Genomic DNA, 21,753 nt, shown 5'->3' on the forward strand with positions numbered 1-21,753 from the left:
TATACAGTACTTTATGAGAAAACATAAAAGGCGCAATACATGTCCATGGGATTCATTAAAAACCACGCTTTTTGTACATTTAATGGTCACATTTTAATATATCATGATATATTTGAAACTTAATCTTTGGTTTTTCCGAAAATGAAAGTTTGCTCTTCCCTTGAAACCATTCATTTGTTTCTGAAACATTGGATTTTGTTGATTTGTCACCGAACTTGATCGTGAAAGATCAGGCAACACACTATTACGATCGTGAAAGACAATGCGTGACCAGATTTAATAATTAAACAAGAATGTGTTCCCAGTACACGGATGCCCTACTCGCACGTTCACTTTCTATGTTCAATGGATCGTGAAATTGGGATAAAAACTCTAATTTGGCATTAAAATGAGAAAGATGATATCATAGGGAATATGTGTACTAATCTTCAAGTTGATTGAACTTCAACTTCATCAAAAAATACCTTAACCAAAAACTTTAACCAAAAACTGAACGGACGGACGAACATACCAGAAAACATAATGCCCCTCTACTATCGTAGGTGGGGCTTAAAATAATATTTCTATTACCAATTGATATACTTACAACTGATGGGAGCATGTTTTTTTTTTTATAAGAACGAACATTTAAGCTTTCATTTTTTTTCTTTTAAATTAAACTCTTCACCTCGAAATTAAAAAAAACCAACTAAAACGTGTCTAGATAAGTGGATTTCGAAAATAGAAAGACCTCCACGAGCGTAAACTTTCGAAAAAAGGTTCACGTGTTTTTTTAAATGCATCCGCCTTGGAAATATATGCATGAGTACGCAATTTGTGTCTGTGGGTTGTTACTTTCTGTCACGTTGAGTGTCGTTCATGCATACATTGTACTGGCCTGACCATTGAGTGTAACCAAGACGACTGGGTTTAAGTAAAGATAAAACAATCAGGAGCTGACTTTTATTTCACTACCAATCCAAATGGTGAAAAACTGAAAATACAAATATAAATACAATTTTACAATGTGTTCAATGATAATTAAAGTCCATTAAAAATACGGATAAACAGTTCGTAGATATATAAAGCTGTTAAAGTTCTTTATAATAATAAAAATATGAATATTCTTGCACACGTCGGGTTCTGTCTTGAATTAAATCGTGTAAATCGCAGATACGAACAGTTTGAACGGTAAAATGTTCATAGTTTCTTTATAACATATGAAAATATATTAAAACAGTTCGTCGCTGATGTAAATACATAATTTGTAATGTTTTGAAAGTAACTCACGCTGTGGTTAGCCACGAATTGTTCTTTTGGACAACGTGTCCGCTGAATGTTCTTTGCAGTTGTGCACACGACTCGCTGAGCAGTTTACGTCATTAGAAGAGAGGGGAAAGTAACGCGGATTCCTACACTGTCCTTTATAAAACTCCTAAAACTGGCGCACATAAAGCGATGTACGCAATGAAACGTTAACAATATAAAATGATGATCACATGAAGAATAAATGATGAATGAGTTCAAGAATATACATAGTATGACGCTATTGTTATTTCGTGTCTGCGCCGACACAAACTAAACAGGTCCAAAAATAACGTTATTTTTAACTAATTGTTTGTTAAATGTTTTCACAATAGCTTTAGGTCATTGTACCAAACTTAGTGGGGAAGTTTTCATTCATCGTATACTTCAACTGGGATGCTCAGCTTGAACTGTTATCAAACTAATTCAGCTCTATTCTCAATCGTTACAACTTCTACTGAATCTGCACTGATATGTCTAGCGATATCATGCAGCTCAGTTCATTCAGTTCGCGTGTGAAAATTCAGCTCTGAGAATCGGTGTATGTTAGAGCATCTTCGCTTGCCAAGAGTTACGATCCACCCCCGTTATCTTCACCCTTGGCGGATTGAGATAACATTTCGGAGAAACAAGGTAAGGATTTTTATTTGTTGCAGTAGAAACTCGCTGCATCTAATCAACAAGTGCATATAACATCATCACGTGTAGATGTAGAAATCGTTTGGAAACAATTGCCACGTGTTTATTGTGCAACAAGTCTTTACATTACTAAACATACGACTTTATTTAGTGACAACTTGAATGTTTATAATCAACTAATAGAAGTTCCTGTGTATTTTTCATGCACAATTGCATGTATGTTGACGTATATTTCGTTTCCGGCTTTACCAAGTGTGTAGAATCTAGACGCTACCGTGTTTTTACCTCCAAATTGAAGAGTTCAAGTGCTACCATTGGTCAAGAATAATGTATTCGAAATGGACGTGACTTTAATCTTCCCTCAATGATGGCGCAACATTGATATCACAAATGTTAGCTCAATCTGCCAAGGGTGAAGAGAACGGGAGTGGATCGTAACCCTTGGCTAACGAAGATGAAGTTAGAGTTGTTATAGTAAAATTATGAATTGCCGCCAAAGACAAATATTAATATAACACAACTAAGGTAGACATATCTACTTACCGCCACTATTTAACAATAATAATATTGGTATATGCAACGTTTAAATATATTATTAGGTTATTGACCATCCATCTAATAGCAAAACAGCATCTTTCGTTACCAATTTGAGCTTGGACTATAAACATGCAATCTTTTGTGGTACAGTACTTCCTTAAGTTCTTTATATACAACGTAACAGATGTTAAAAAAATTATTTCCAATGAGATAACTATATATTACAGACTATAGAATATCAGAGCGCAAATGCTGAAATGCCTCGTCTGCTTTACTTGTGATAGTATATATGTTGAACAACTGTAATAGTAAGGGTTTTACTAGAAGTGTCACATACACTTAAGATTATCATTGAATAATGAAAATAGGTCAAGGTCCGATGAACCATGCCACACAGACCGGTACAAACATCCCGTACACCAAATATAGTGGTTCTTACGATCGGAACAGCCCAAACAATATATTCATATTTTACCACGGGTGTGTACTCAAAGCGTTTGAAGGACGTCATGTTAGAATTTTCTATAGACGACGTTAACCGAACTTCTTTTCGTAACCAATTCATTGAGTACATATAACAGTTAAACAATGAAAACTGATCAAAGATCGATGACCTATGAAAATGAGGTCAACGTCATATATGAAACATGTAGACATGTACACCATACACCAAATACAGGGGCCCTATAGCAGACGGTTATATAAGCATATAACCACATAAAATAAACATTGCTGAGTGATGCATGATAATGAGGCCAAAGTTATTTGACCTGTCTGGTCGAAAATGTACACCTTACTACCATAAATTACATCAAACAGAGTTAACCTATAGATTAACAAATCCGGGATACGGCCTTGACCACAAAACTAAACATGAATCCATGAAAAAAAGGCACTTTAAGTATCTTCACTGTATAAATATAATGGGTTTACAAATGAGTAATGAAAATAGTAAATACAAAACAAAACAATATCAAAGGAGTAGGTAAGGGCCAATATTGGCCTCAAATTTCAGGTTCATCTGATGAATGATTTGGAAACATTTTAAACACTTAAGTGTCCATTTTAGTCGAATCAATTATTATAAGTGAAAGATTTTAACTAATTTAGTCACTAAAAACGCTCAAATTAACGCTTAAATATGATTTTTTTTTAAACATGCCATAACTAAATATGTCACTTTTCAGATGTTTTTTTGTCAACAATGAAAGTGGCCGCATCCGTGTTCATTCTCAACCTTTATATATGTTATGAAGTTACGCGCGATGTTCGTACATGTAAGCGTAACACAACGTCGCGGATATTTCGTAACGTTCAAACCAAAAATTCGACTAAAACGTTGTTTTTAAGCAAGTGCGACATTCTTGTAAGACTCCGCAAAATCGACGGTGCTTTTTAACTACTTATCGAAAATTGATGTATTATAGTTGTTTGAAAAATTAAGAAAAATAACATTTAAAAAAATCATAAATTCTAACAGTATAAGATCAGTGATAAGCAAACAATTGACGTAAATTTGAGTTGAGTTAGTTTTTACTTCAAAAAATGGTGATGCGACAACCTTGTAAGCCTGTAAAAAATCGCTCATAAATTATCATATATCATTTTTCAGGATATTTGTCCTTAAATTCATAAAATTAAGTAAATTAACATTGATGTAGTGAATACAAATACTAATCTTTTTTTCATTTTAGATAAAAATTTTTTGTTTCTCAAAACTAGAATCCCAATTTTTTTCCCCGTGGGACAGATTTGCCTTTGTAGTATGGAACGAGTTTTTTTCTATGACGTCATCATAACGTCATAAAAAATGCATTAAAGACTGAAGGAACCATTCTGTAAAATAATAGAAAAAAACGTTTTTCAAAATATTAAATAGTTTTGACGAAAATCATAGTTTAGTGGTTACAATAAATGAAATATGTTACGCGGGACAACCTAAAATTCGCCGTTTTTGAAAAATGAAGCTTGTCACATGCAGTATAAAACACAGTTTCAACAATTGTTTTTTTTCGTTTTTATTTTAAAAATTGTTATTTTTTAAAATACGTACAATAGCAATGTATATGATATCACAAAATTATATATTTTGGACTTGCATCTTGCCAACTACACCGAATTTTCAATGAGGTACGAACATCGCGCGTACCGTCTATGTATCATCATTTTAATACAACTTATATTTGAATATTAAGAATGAACACAAATGCGACCACTTCCATTTCAAACGGAAACCGTCTAAGAAATAACCAAAATGCAAACATTTCAATGATTTCAGTAATTTAGCATGACTTAATGATGCTAGAACCCGATTTTTGCGCATTGTATTGTAAAAAACAGCCCATATCTATGAATCAGAAGTATTCTACTTTCCGATTAATAGCTAAAAGTTTACATTTGAACAATTTTGTAAAACTGCTATATTTTGGGGCCAAAAAGGGGTCTTACTGGATCTACTCCTTTGTATAAGAAACGGACAAATAGACTGATATCACTGTGTATCATCAGTACAGCGGATATAGGTACTAACCAAGCGGGCGTGATCGAATTTGACCTCACACGGTAACGAAAATCTTTGTTTTGTTCACATAATATCAATGTTTACCTCAATCTAAACATAATTGTTGTTTTAAGAAATAATTTGGTCGTAGGTTGATGATTAGAGATGTCTCATTATTTTCTCACAACAACAAAAATTACTACAAACATATCCAAATACTTGTCAAAGAAGTTGTCACTCGTCTCATCCGATATAATTCTATATTCATTGCAACTCGGTGTTTAGCTGGCCACATAAATCTTTCTGTACGGTGGATAGTTCAGTTGCTGTACACCGTACACAAAAACAAAATTTTCAATCTCATTCATTACCCAAAAACTTTCAAGGAATGAGTATATGATTGGTAACTTTTACTTTTGCCCTGTATTAGCTTTCTTTCAGGTAAAACATGTAAATGTCTCGACAATTGTATTGAAATTGAAAGTTGGTGTTGACATTCACAACTATTTGTGCATTTAGAAGTTAATTGTTCTTATTAAAATATAAAATATGTCTTATATATAGGAAAAAATCGAAGCAAAAATTTTTTTTGAGCAGGAATTTCAGATGTTGAGAAATGTACACTGAAAGTTGATAAAAAAAAAAAAACAAAAAAAATCGTTACCGTGTCAGTTCAAAATCGATCATGTCTGCTTGGTTAGTACCTATATCCACTGTACGATGATACACGGTGGATATTACTATAATTCACCTATATAAAAAAGAAGATGTGGTATTATTGCCAATGAGACAACTATCCACAAAAGACCAAAATGACACAGACATTAAAAACTATAGGTCACCGTACGACCTTCAACAATGAACAAATCCCATACCGCATAGTCAGCTATAATAGGCCCCGATAAGACAATGTAAAACAATTCAAACGAGAAAACTAACGGCCTTATTTATGTAAAAAAAATGAACGAAAACCAAATATGTAACATATAAACAAACGACAACCACTGAATTACAGGCTCCTGACTTGGGACAGGCACATACATAAATAATGTCTATAGTTGTTAATGTCTGTGTCATTTTGGTCTTTTGTGGATAGTTGTCTCATTGGCAATCATACCACATCTTTTTTTTTTATATTAGTCTTAAATTCCCTTATGATACAAATTGAAATATAAAGTTTATTGTCGACGTCCATTAAAGAAAATTGACAACTGCTGCTATATTTATACCTTCCATTTTGAGAGTCTGACTCAACTGGAGTCGATTTTTCACTTCGATTATGGAAGGTTGTGCACATGCTCATTAACACTGATTTTATAACTCGAGCCAACCCTAGTTGGACGAATCGAAGTTTGTCGTCTGTTCAGCAACACTAGGTCAAAAAAATTTGGGAACTCGAAAAATTACTATAGTATTTGGCACAACCGTGGTAAAATCAGTTAATTTTTAATCTCCCATTAGACAAATTTAGTTGCGAATTTATAACAAGATACAAGAAATTGCATGTGTTGTCATTGAAAGGGATTGAAAAGTCTCAAAAAACAATGCACGAGGGGAGAAACAAAGTATTATAAATCGGGTCAGCCCCGTTATTCCGATGTCCCATTAGTCCGACACCCAATTGTTCCGATAACCCAATAGTCCTAAGCCCCATTTATAGTCTGACGCCCTATCAGTCCGACACCCCAATAGTCCGATACCCCAAATATTCCGACATGGAATAATTAAACAACTTTTTAAAATAAATTATTTTGATTTCAAGAGAATAATCCCATCAGTTAAAACTATTCCTTCTGAGAGTCCTCAAAATAATAATACTAGTAACATTTCATAAAGTACTTACAATATTATAATTTTGCGTGATGTCCAGTGGCAAATATTACTGACATGCATGTACAGGCTGAGATCAATCAGTTGACGGTAAATTAAATAGATAGGCCCTGTAATAGTTGCCATCCTGCATGAAAAAAGGTCAATGACACTTGAACTGCCTCTGGACAATGAAAGTATATACTAGTGTTGAATACGGACTGCCGCGAATTTGCCTTGCAGTAGGCTCAGACAATTTATCACGGTTGGTTGGTAGATATCTATTAATGAAAGTAGTCGGATATATTCACCCCCAAAAATATAGAATAATTGAGGCGTTGTAGCGAACTTTTTGTCAAACTTAATAAGCTTTGTGAAGTTTTATCGAATAACTATCATGATGATACACAGCTATGTATCTCTCCCAAAGCAGAGAAATAAGAAAGTTAAGACTCCAGTTAGGCTTTAACGCTTAGACGATTGTATGTGGGATGCTTGGTTCAGTGTACAGAATTACTTGGAGAAGAATATTAATATTAGTTTAGTTTGTTTATATACAACAATGTTTATACACTATTTAATTGAAGAGTGAATTATTTAACGTTAATACGTTGAACTCTAAAGACAGCGGTAAACCAAATAGAACTTTGTAAAGTTTGCCGCGTTCTCTGTGAGGAATCTGTTATAATAAGTTTACAACAGCAAACAAATGCTGGTAAATCGGAATAGTGACAATTGGTACCTTCCTATGACAGAGTCAATATCAACAGAAGTGATGTTGGTTGCTAGAGTAATTTTCGTGTCGCATGTAAACTTGTATTGTTCAAAATACAACCGATAAGTTGTGATTAAAAGATGCAACAAAGAACACAAATAAAAATAACTACAAGTATTATACATATAGACAATAAAATATGTGCACATAGTATTACTTATGTAAACAGTACATGGCTTTTTATAATGATTGGAAGTTATTTGTTTGTCTAATATCCCGTGGCAAATATTTCATGCAATATTCAGTTAAAATATTTTATTCATTTCTTATCCAAGTTTCAATCTTAATAAAGTCTTTTTTGTATTGAAAAATTACCACTGATTTTACAATTTTACTATCGATGTTATAAAAGAGGGACGAACAGAGATATAACAGCTAATTTTGCTTCAAAGTGGAATATAAAGTTTAACTAAAACAAATCCAAGGTTATGATAATAGGTAAGCGTTTAGATAAAAACAAGAAGGGTCAATTAGGTAACCTGCTCCTTTAGGAAGCCAATAAATACAAATATCTCGGTATTTGTTTTACCCGTTCATAAACTTTTGCCTACCATATAAATTGTTACTTAAAAGATAACTTCAAAGCTAGGTCAATTTATGCCCTCTGGAACTCGGTAATGCGGCCATTTATCGCACACGGTTGTGCTGTATGGCTGCCGTCGTCAGTTTCAACAAAACAAATTCTTGAAACTTGACAATATAAATCGGCGAAATTATTTTTAGTACTAATATGAATATCCCTAAGTCGGCTCTGTTCGTAGATTTGGGTTGGGAACCAATCAATGATTTCCTAGATAGACAAAGGGTGTCTTATTTTGCTAGAATTTATGACCGAGATAAGAATAGATTATGTCGGATCATATTTGACGAGCTAAAGGTTAACCTGATTATTTCCAAACCGTTTTTGGAAGGTTTTTTTGTGAAAGAGAATTTAAAGTTATAACAAATAAAAGTAGTATAAATGCGTTTTCTAAATTCAACCTGGCGTCTGGTAGACAGCCTTATTTGTCAAACTTGCTCGATTTTAAGTCTACAAGGTTAAAATTGTTAGCACGAACAAATTGTTTACCCTTCAATCAAGTTCTGTAACGAATGAATATGTGCGAGACTACCATTTGTCAAATGTGTTCAGGCAAATCTGAGGAGTCCGTGGAACATTTCGTTCTCTAATGTTCTGAATATTCTCCTAAACGAAGTAAGTATTTTGCCGATATAAATGAGTACATAAGTACTAACTTCCCCGACTTTTGCTTCACAGAGTTACCGTCCTACGAAAAAATAAACATACTGCTAGTTTAATATTTTTATAAGGTTTGATCCAAATGTTTGTAAACATGTTGACACTTTTAGTATACATATGTTGAGTGAAATATGTATATTAATATATAATGCTGTTATGTTTTAGATGTATGTTGACTTGTTTTAAAAAATAATTATTTTTTAACTTTGATATTGTCCTATGTGTATTTTATTTAATGAAACATTATTCATTGTATATGCTCTTAGACGCATTTGTGGGTACCTGCCTGCAAGTGCCCCCGTTGTAAAGGGGTAGTTTCTTAATAAATATATATACATATACATGTATTCCTTTTCCTCAGAACAATTTCTATTTCGCCTCCATGGTTACTTGTAACTCGGTAATGTAGACTAAATTGGTTAATTTAAATTTTAACTCACTTTTACAAGATCTTTTAGTCATTCTTAAAACACTAATAATAAAATTTCAATCATGACAAGCATTCTGAGAGTATAGCATCATGCATGGCAGCACATAGTCCACTACCAGTTCGTTCTGAGAGTATAGCATCATGCATGGCAGCACATAGTCCACTACCAGTTCATTCTGAGAGTATAGCATCATGCATGGCAGCACATAGTCCATTATCAGTTCATTCTGAGAGTATAGCATCATGCATTGCAGCACATAGTCCACTACCAGTTCAATCTGAGAGTATAGCATGATGCATGGCAGCACATAGTCCACTGCCAGTTCATTCTGAGAGTATAGCATCATGCATGGCAGCACATAGTCCACTACCAGTTCATTCTGAGAGTATAACATTATGCATTACAGCACATAGTCCACTACCAGTTCATTCTGAGAGTATAGCATGATGCATGGCAGCACATAGTCCACTGCCAGTTCATACTGAGAGTATAGCATCATGCATGGCAGCACATAGTCCACTACCAGTTCATTCTGAGAGTATAGAATCATGCATGGCAGCACATAGTCCACTACCAGTTCATTGTGAGAGTATAGCATCATGCATGGCAGCACATAGTCCACTACCAGTTCATTCTGAGAGTATAGCATCATGCATGGCAGCACATAGTCCACTACCAGTTCATTCTGAGAGTACAGCATCATGCATGGCAGCACATAGTCCACTACCAGTTCATTCTGAGAGTATAGCATCATGCATGGCAGCACATAATCCACTGCCAGTTCTTTCTGAGAGTATAGCATCATGCATGGCAGCATATAGTCCCCTACCAGTTCATTCTGAGAGTATAGCAACATGCATGACAGCACATAGTCCACTACCAGTCTGAGAGTATAGCATCATGCATGGCAGCACATAGTCCACTACCAGTTCATTCTGAGAATATAGCATCATGCATGGCAGCACATAGTCCACTACCAGTTCATTCTGAGAGTATAGCATCATGCATGGCAGCACATAGTCCACTACCAGTTCATTCTGAGAGTATAGCATCATGCATGGCAGCACATTGTCCACTACCAGTTTATTCTGAGAGTATAGCATCATGCATGGCAGAACATAGTCCACTACCAGTTCATTCTGAGAGTATAGCATCATGCATGGCAGCACATAGTCCACTACCAGTTCATTCTGACAGTATAGCATCATGCATGGCAGCACATAGTCCACTACCAATTCATTCTGAGAGTATAGCATCATGCATGGCAGCACATAGTCCACTACCAGTTCATTCTGAGAGTATAGCATCATGCATGGCAGCACATAGTCCACTACCGGTTCATTCTGAGAGTATGGCATCATGCATGGCAGCACATAGTCCACTACCAGTTCATTCTGAGAGTATAGAATCATGCATGGCAGCACATAGTCCACTGCCAGTTCATACTGAGAGTATAGCATCATGCATGGCAGCACATAGTCCACTACCAGTTCATTCTGAGAGAATAGAATCATGCATGGCAGCACATAGTCCACTACCAGTTCATTGTGAGAGTATAGCATCATGCATGGCAGCACATAGTCCACTACCAGTTCATTCTGAGAGTATAGCATCATGCATGGCAGCACATAGTCCACTACCAGTTCATTCTGAGAGTACAGCATCATGCATGGAAGCACATAGTCCACTACCAGTTCATTCTGAGAGTATAGCATCATGCATGGCAGCACATAGTCCACTACCAGTTCATTCTGAGAGTACAGCATCATGCATGGCAGCACATAGTCCACTACCAGTTCATTCTGAGAGTATAGCATCATGCATGGCAGCACATAATCCACTGCCAGTTCTTTCTGAGAGTATAGCATCATGCATGGCAGCATATAGTCCCCTACCAGTTCATTCTGAGAGTATAGCAACATGCATGACAGCACATAGTCCACTACCAGTCTGAGAGTATAGCATCATGCATGGCAGCACATAGTCCACTACCAGTTCATTCTGAGAATATAGCATCATGCATGGCAGCACATAGTCCACTACCAGTTCATTCTGAGAGTATAGCATCATGCATGGCAGCACATAGTCCACTACCAGTTCATTCTGAGAGTATAGCATCATGCATGGCAGCACATTGTCCACTACCAGTTTATTCTGAGAGTATAGCATCATGCATGGCAGAACATAGTCCACTACCAGTTCATTCTGAGAGTATAGCATCATGCATGGCAGCACATAGTCCACTACCAGTTCATTCTGACAGTATAGCATCATGCATGGCAGCACATAGTCCACTACCAATTCATTCTGAGAGTATAGCATCATGCATGGCAGCACATAGTCCACTACCAGTTCATTCTTAGAGTATAGCATCATGCATGGCAGCACATAGTCCACTACCGGTTCATTCTGAGAGTATGGCATCATGCATGGCAGCACATAGTCCACTACCAGTTCATTCTGAGAGTATAGAATCATGCATGGCAGCACATAGTCCACTGTCAGTTCATACTGAGAGTATAGCATCATGCATGGCAGCACATAGTCCACTACCAGTTCATTCTGAGAGAATAGAATCATGCATGGCAGCACATAGTCCACTACCAGTTCATTGTGAGAGTATAGCATCATGCATGGCAGCACATAGTCCACTACCAGTTCATTCTGAGAGTATAGCATCATGCATGGCAGCACATAGTCCACTACCAGTTCATTCTGAGAGTACAGCATCATGCATGGCAGCACATAGTCCACTACCAGTTCATTCTGAGAGTATAGCATCATGCATGGCAGCACATAATCCACTGCAAGTTCTTTCTGAGAGTATAGCATCATGCATGGCAGCACATAGTCCCCTACCAGTTCATTCTGAGAGTATAGCAACATGCATGACAGCACATAGTCCACTACCAGTCTGAGAGGATAGCATCATGCATGGCAGCACATAGTCCACTACCAGTTCATTCTGAGAGTATAGCATCATGCATGGCAGCACATAGTCCACTACCAGTTCATTCTGAGAGTATAGCATCATGCATGGCAGCACATAGTCCACTACCAGTTCATTCTGTGAGTATAGCATCATGCATGGCAGCACATAGTCCACTACCAGTTCATTCTGAGAGTATAGCATCATGCATGGCAGCACATTGTCCACTACCAGTTTATTCTGAGAGTATAGCATCATGCATGGCAGAACATAGTCCACTACCAGTTCATTCTGAGAGTATAGCATCATGCATGGCAGCACATAGTCCACTACCAGTTCATTCTGACAGTATAGCATCATGCATGGCAGCACATAGTCCACTACCAATTCATTCTGAGAGTATAGCATCATGCATGGCAGCACATAGTCCACTACCAGTTCATTCTTAGAATATAGCATCATGCATGGCAGCACATAGTCCACTACCGGTTCATTCTGAGAGTATGGCATCATGCATGACAGTACATAGTCCACTACCAGTTCATTCTGAGAGTATAGCATCATGCATGGCTGCACATAGTCCACTACCAGGTCCATCCAGAAGAAGAGATGTTTTCTGAGATTATGCTATTATTCCGGCCATACATGAACAGGAATAGTGAACATGCGTTGGGTAACTGGTTATTGTAGCATCCAATGAAGAAAGAAGTTGCAAATAATGTCATTCAATGCAAACATTGGAACTATAATTCGTCTTTTGCTCATTTTCCGCGCACAAATTATTGATTAAAAACTCAAGATAAAACATTTTGGAAAATAATGATAATGAAAACAAAAATGAATAAAAACAGAATTATCATGGGAATAAACTTCTCCATTACCATCTTTGATTGATTTTTCTACTGGCTGTTCTATGGGACACGCCGATTCCCCGTTATTATAAAAAGCTTGTCAAAGAGACAAAAAGAAGAATATTAACATCGGTTGATATGCAACAAATACACTTCTGAATTAAAGTCATATTGCTATTAATTGTTCAAAAAAGTGTCCCTTTACTAAAACAGATAAAAATGCATATAAGTGATATTTTTTTTCATTTTAAGGGGAAAAGAGAGCAACATATGTCTCCCTCTTTTAATATTCTGTCTATACATTTCCTGTAAGGTTAAGAGGTCATTGATATATGGCTTCAATGGGCATATATGATTCCTAAAGAAAATCCTGAATTTATCATTTTATTGTGTTTGGTTCCTCTGAAAGAAGTCTTGAATGATTTTGCAAGACTTTTTATTCAAAATGTTCGTTGTTTTTTGCATAAAGAAATAAGAAAAAGGGGTATAGGCACATGTTAAATTTGCACCAATATAAAGGCTGTTTTATGATACTAAACAAAGTTCATTGAGAAAATAAATAAAACCTAATGAAATAAAAAGGAGCAATTCTCAGTCCGGCGAATCGCAGTATTCGTTTTTGTCTTACCTCCTATACATTTCTATAAATATAATTGGTTAAAAGCAACCGCGTGACGACCGTGTATAATCCATATAAGGTTAGTAGGTAGGCAGGCTTATTCAATACACGATCAGTAGCACTGGTGTGACTTCCCTTTGAAAATAAACACAGTTGAGTAAAAATCTCAAAGGTTTCAACAGATAAAGAAATTGTTGATAAACGAATGAAATAAATTCATAATATACATTTAAAGCGAACAAGTTGTTATTGTTGGCATTTGTTTTTGTATAGACCAATGGAAGTAGTTTTTTTAAATACAAACGGTATTGAAGGCTTGATTATGTTGATAAGCCACTAGTCTAAATACCACGTTAAGATCGCCAGTATGATACATTCGTTACAAAGTGTGCTAGTGACCTAATACGATTTATATGGGGTCAGTCAATTTCATATGAGGATTCCAGATTTGCTTTCACCCCATATGGAATTAACTGACCCCATATATATCGTATAAGGTCACAAACACACTATGTAACTAGTATTACCAGGTTTGTAATAATATGAGCAACACGACCGACGGGTGCCACATGTGGAGCAGGGTCTGCTTACCTGCCCGATGCATCTAGGATCATCCCCACTTTTTGATGAGGTTTGTGTGCTTAGTATTTAGTTTTCTATGTTGTGTCTTGTGTACTATTATTTTTATTTATCTTTTTTCATTTTTAGCTATTGCGTTGTCAGATTTTTCGATCTATGAGTTTGACTGTCCCTCTGGTATCTTTCGGTCCTGTATTATAGTGAAAAGATGTGTCGGAAGACATCTCCATGTAAAAAAAATATCAAATGATACAGTATTAAACGGTATTATGTCTAGTAACGTGTTTGAAATATAAAATAGCACTGCAGAACACATCACCTTCTATACAACCAATGATATTATCATAATTCAAATGATGTAAAAACTGTTGGAAATATATTACATGTTTTCCTATATGTTAGAATTTTACTACTTTTCAATCTCTACACATTTGAGTCATTGAGTCATTGAGTCATTTAGTAAGGGGGGCATCAGTCATCCTACAGTTCGCCAAAAACATCGAATTTAAATAACTTGACGTTTGCGTATTCAAATGACGGAAAAGAACGGTGATAATCTTAATTGAAACCGGGTAACCTATTTTGATTTCGAATTCATAATGTTTTACTGTAATACATCAATTTTAGTGTCCACTAGTCAAGTCAATTTGTTCCTGGTTTTTGCTGTTTTGACTGTTTCCAAAGTACTGTAAAATACTGATTTTATTAAAAATATGAATGAAATCCTGATCAAAAATTGTTGTTTTTCACAATTCCACACGATAACTCCATTTCTAAGTAATTAAACCCCCTTTTGGTCCCCTACACAAATTGACGGTGACATTGTTAACTTTTTCAACATACGTCATATAGCGTTAGCATAATATGTGTCAGTGTCATGAACATAGTGATATAGTAAAGATTTACGCATTGAGAAAGTGAAACAACAACAAAGATATTCTTTATTGCGGTTGAAATTGTACATCTTAGAAAATTTCATTCATACTAGAAACAAATCTGACAAATTTATGATAGCCCATGGATGGACAAAAACACAAAAAAATAAACATTAGACAATTCATTGTGAAGAAAGTATCTGGAAGGAGAAACATACGAAAAAAGGAAATGAATGTTTGTAAGTTTTTTTATTTATATTTTACAAGTGTGGACACAGATGAGTGTGGATAGTATGTTTTGATGTTTGACAGTTACTTATGACAAAAGGGAGTTCTATGTTTTCCTATATGGTGTTATTAACGGCGTTGCACGATGACAACCAACCTGAGCATTAGGAGTATCGTTTATTCAATATTTAGTTTTTATGTTCAAGATGGGCATGGAAGAGACAGTAATTACATTAGTTACCAACTGATTATGATCGAATATGTTCCACATCTTTGATTTTTGATTCACTTTGTAGCTAGGAGAGCAACACATAATAGGTTCATTTTTTCATGCGTTTTTTTCTAAATGGGAGATGATATAAAGATTTGATAACATGAGGAGCCTGTAATTCAGTGGTTGTCGTTTGTTTGTGTGTTACATAGTCGCTTTTTGTATAATTTTTGGTACATAACTAAGGCCGTTGGTTTTCTCGTTTGAATTGTTTTATATTGTCATTTCGGGGCTTTTTATAGCTGATGATGGGGTATTGGCTTTACTCATTGTTGATGGCCATATGGTGACTTGTAGTTGTTAATTTCTGTGTCATTTTGGTCTCTTGTGGAGAATTGTCTCATTGGCAATCATACCACATCTTTTTTATATATGTATTTGCTTACTATTTGTATGGTTGTATTTATATTATTTTGTGGTGGATCATCAGTATCATTAGTATAAATTGTTAAAATGTTCCTCATATTAGAATACATTTATTGGTTTTTAGTAACGACAATGCCTGAAGTAGTATTCAAAAGGTTATGCAAAATTATTCTCTTTTCATTTTTTTTCTGTTTAGTGTTATATGGATACTAATATAAGTGATACATGTACCAATACAGTATGTGTTGTGGTATGAAAGTGTAGTAATTAACATTTACTGTATCAATGTTAATTCACACAAATTAAGAAATAAACAAATGAATGAAAAATTGTTCAACATGTACAATAAAATATAGTTTTAGAAATCAGGTTAAACTGAGGTTCACATGAATACGGATTTAATGAGGTCGACTTAATCACTTGCAAGTGAATACTTCATTATCAATATTATTTAACATAATTTGACAAAATTGAACCATTTTGGCTACTAAAAGCGAATTATTATTTCACTATTTCAGTTTTATAATTGATTGAACAAAAACGAATCATATTTTAGATTTTTATACATCTCTTAGCTAGTGCCCCTTTAAACATACCCTTACTGAAAAAATCAGCCTCCTGCAAACATTTGCTGCAAGTCTGCTGCGAACTTGCTGCAGACTTGCAGCGAACACAGAGTCCGTGAACCACGCTTCAAATACGCTGCAGGTCTGCTGCAAACAATTACCATTCAAATGAGTGTTTGCTGCAGACCTGCTGCAAACATTTATATGCAAATGAGTGTTTGTTGCAGACCTGCTGCAAACATGTATATGCAAATGAGTGTTTGCCCCAGACCTGCTGCAAACATATTTATGCAAATTGCGTGTTTGTAGCAGACCTGCTGCAAACATGTATATACAAATGAGTGTTTGCCGCAGACCTGCTGCAAACATATTTATGCAAATTAATCTTTCTCCTGCGTGTTTGCTGCAGACCTGTGGCAAACATTTTTATTCAGATCAATCTGTTATACAATTAACCAATGTGATGTTGTGTACACACCATTTTATCTATATTACACAACAAATTCTAAAAAAGTTATGTTACATCCATTCATAAAAAAATTCAATTACATTATCATTTGAAAAATTATCATAGCATAAGTTTATACCTTTCAACATGTTAAATAAGTTAGATTAATTCCAAGAACGTTCTCAAATGAATTACATGCATGAATCTGAAGTTAAAAAAAGATTTATTTGAAATTTACTTTGCGCATATATATACAGTATATATATATATACACAGCTAGTTAAATTAAAATTGTCACAAAATTCAACTAGACTTACATATTTTGTAAGTTATAATCTCTAAGCATATGAGGGAGTATTGTACATTGCATGGTTACGTATTTGAAAATGTAATTTTAGCCTTCATGCAGATATCTGTGGAGGGAATGAATTTCATAAGTTTACATTCTACGATGAATTTGTACTTACAAATAATGTCTTAAAAAACTAATCTGTTAATTGCCAAACTATAATGCATCCCTGAACACTAATATCTATCATGACACATTGCAAACATCAACAACATTTTCAAATTTCAAATCTTTATCTTCCAGGAAGTTACCAATAGGCATGCTCAGTCGTTTTATGTAGTTTCTTGCAATGCTCTTGCAAACATATAAAATGGTCAAAGATTCATGCAATCTAGCTGCGAACATCCCTTATATTCTTGTTTTTCCTGCAATCTTACTGCAAACATATTTGTTTCTGCAAACTTGTTTATATTTTATAAGTTAAAAACCTTGCTTATATAATTATCTCTGTACTAAGTAAGCTACATAAATAAGAGCAAAAACTAACTTTAATATCAAGTCAAACAAGAAATTAATTCATAGAGATTGTCAAATTTAATAATGCATTGATCATTATTAAAGTAAAATGCCAATGCAAAGATTTGTCCAACAAACTTTCCTTTGTGAAAAAAATATCATATTATTCAGGAAACATATACAATATTTTGTTTATAAATATGTAAAGCAGCTGATACAGCAAACTGAAGAGAAGAAGTTCCATTTTTCTCTCAAAAAGTTTACTTTCATAATACATATATAATATCATAAAAAATTAGACATAGGCGCTACTTTGCTGTCTAATTTTACAATAATAACAATGTTAAAATTCAAAATTAAGTCACATTCGCATAAAATTTTCAACATTGTTTTTTTTACAGAATTTCTATTAATATTGTTTTTAAACTTTTCCTTTGATTGTAGGATATTTTCTAGGCAGTACTGAGTGTAGTAATGCTCTTTAACGTCAGGCGTAAAACAGTCATATTCGGCTACCGTGAGCGTAAAATTTTACCGCGATTTGTCAACATATCCTTATCGAGATTCGTCAGAGGTCTCAAATAATCATCGTTACCGTCGTTTTTGGAGAAAAAAATTAACGTCATTTGTCACAATCAGTCTGTTTTATCGTCTAAAAGAAAGTGTACATTTCATCGTCATACTTCAAAAATTACCGTCAATGTACGGCCTTCAACACGGAGCCTTGGCTCACAACAAACAACAAGCTATAACAAGCCCCAAAATTACAAGTGTTAAACCATTCAAACGGGAAACCCAACGGTTTAATCTATATAAAAAAACTAGAAACGAGACAAATTTATAAATTACATAAACAAACGACAACTACTGTACATCAGATTCCTGATTTGGTTTCTACATATAGATGACATTTCTTGATTTTGACTAATTTTTATTTTTGTCTGTCAATATTTACATCTAATCCTTTTTTAACAAGTAGGAAAATTAATATGTCTTCTTTATATTACAATAACATAGTTGTAAATCGAATTTCGTTTATTTTCTTCCTGATATTTGTAAAGTAAACTCCCTTTTTTTTTACTGGTGATATCTATAGAAGAACCACCTGCACAAAAAAAAGCGCTTCGTGTTGAAAATAACTTGACGTTTGCGTATCCAAAATTATCTTGCTTAGATATTCCTATAGAGTGTTTGTCTTAATGCCTTCTTTAATTTAAATTCAGCCCATCATTTTTAGTTTCCTCGAAAATATATAGAATGTCCTATCAGGAGACTTGACAATATTCACGAAAACATCAAGTTAAATAATAAAATAAAGAATAAATGATTTTGAGTTGGTTTGTAAGTTTGAGTAAAACTATGAAAATTCAAGATTGTCTTCATCAATAAGTTATCATAATAGATATAGGAAGATGTGGTGTGAGTGCCAATGAGACAACTGTCGATCCAAATGACAATTTATAAAAGTAAACAAATATAGGTCAATGTACGGCCTTCAACACGGAGCCTTGACTCACCAAACAACAATCTATAAAGGGCCCCAAAATTACTAGTATAAAACCATTCAAACGGGAATATTATAAGTATTTTAGTGATTAAAAATGACGTTTGTCTCATCCGTTGTTTCATTGCATTTTCACGGTCACGTGAACTCTATTATGGCTGATAGACTTATGGTCAAACCGTATACTGCTTTCCAATAACTCGAATGATTCAGCGCCTTCAATCAGTCAGTGTATTTTTGTTAATATAGAGATCGATATTGAATTGGAATATAACGACACTGAAGATCAGTCGGGTTAATGTAGCGATCGATAGATAGTCGGAATATAACGACTGGATTATTTGGGTTAATGTAGAGATCGATAGGTAGTCGGAATATAAAGACTGGATTACTCTGGTGAATGAAGAGATCGATAGGTAGTCGGAATATAACGACTGGATAAGTCGGGTTAGCTCTAAAACTGGCTTATTTAAGCAAAACTGCATGTGTCACTATAGCAAGAACCTCAAATTAACTCCACTTCGCTTTCACAAATGGAATGCAGGTAATTAACCCCGGTTCGACCCACATTAACTCCACCTAATCTGAGGTGTTGTTTTAATTCAGGTTTGCCCTGGTTTTTAAGTTTTCACACTACCTGAGTTTAACCCGTATTGACTAATTTGGATCAACCCCGGTTTGGAAAGGTATAGTGTTATTAGTTGTTATTGACTTTGATTAAGCTGACAGTAACTGCGAGTACTCTCTGATCAGTGTATTGTTGTTGTAGGGATGTACAAGTACCCTCCCACGTCCACTCTGGTTTTGTTAAATTAATTTTTATTTGTATCGAATTAATGAGTTTAGCCTTTTTTCAACTGATTTAAACAGTATGTTCCTATTTCATTGCACCGTTACACCACTGTCTGAATTTAGGGGCGTGGTCATACTTCTCAATTTACGTGCAAACAAGTATGTATCAACAGTATACGGATGCCTAACTAGCACAATTTTCTATGATCATTGGACCATAAAATCAGTTTCAAAACTATAATTTGAAATTAGAAAAGAAAAATCATATATTTTGGAACATCTTTCAAAGTTGATTGGACTTTAACTTAAATCAATAACTTAAACCTGAAGCGCTTCAGATGGACGGACACACAGACCGAAAAACATAATGCCCCATATGATCAACAGCAACATCAAATACAGACTCCTGACTGCGGACAGACACACATTAAATGTGGTGGGGTTAAACATCTTAACGGGAAGTATGTCCAGTGCACGATGTTTTGTCGATATTGTCAACATCGCAAAGTCAACTTTATAGTGTCGTTATTGTGTTAACATTGTATCCTATCTTTATGTTCTGTACCTTTGTGTTTACATTGTTCTCATCGTATCTCCGTGATGTAAACAAGGTCGTGTCAACATCGTGTTTATGTTATATATCGACTCTATAACTTTCTGTTTACATCGTTGACATCGTATACATCGTGATGTTGACAATATAGTTTTTACATTGTCAACATTGTATAGATGTTGTGAACCAAGTCTTAATCTTTGTGTTTACATCGTTCACATCGTATACATCGTGATGTTAACAATATCGTGTCAACATCGTGTTAATGTTGAATATATAGGTTCCATACCTTTCTGTTTATATCGTTCACATCGTATTCATCGTGATGTTGACAAAATCGTTTTTACATCGTCAACATCGTATACATCGCAATGTTGACAATATCGTGTCAACATCGTTTTTAATTTGAATATAGACTCTATAACTTTATATTTACATCGTTAACATCGTTTACATCATGATGTTGATGATATCGTTTATACATATTTACATCGTCAACATCGTATAAATAATGTGTACCAAGTGTATATCTTTGTATTTACATCGTTCACATCGTAAACATTGTGATGTTGACAATATAAAAAAAAAAAAAAAATTATTCATTTTTATAATAATAATTCAATGAAGTTTGTCGATTACATGTATACAGTTTGCATTTTTATGATTTTTAACAACAAATCTTTAAAAAAATGTGATGTTATAGCTCTAGTTTGACACAAAATAGTGGCAACATAGTTTATATGGCGGTGTTAACGATTTGAACGATGTAAACAGTATATAAGAGTTAAGACAATGTAAACGATGTTGACACAACATCGTGTTAACATTGTATAAATCGCGATGTTCACGATGTCAACGATGTAAACAATATATAAGGATTCAAACAATGTATACGATGTTGACACAACATCGTGTTAACATTGTATACATCGCTATAATAACGATGTCAACGATGTAAACAATAAATAAGGGTTGAAACAATGTAAACGATGTTGACACACCATCGTGTTTACATTGTATACATCGCGATGTAAACAATGTAAACACAATATATTTTCTAGATTGTATACATCGCGATGTTAACGATGTCAACGATGTAAACAATATATAAGGGTTCAAACAATGTAAACAATGTTGACGCAATATCGTGTT

This window comes from Mytilus galloprovincialis, chromosome 9 (genome assembly GCF_965363235.1).
Source record: "Mytilus galloprovincialis chromosome 9, xbMytGall1.hap1.1, whole genome shotgun sequence".
Lineage (NCBI taxonomy): Eukaryota > Metazoa > Mollusca > Bivalvia > Mytilida > Mytilidae > Mytilus > Mytilus galloprovincialis.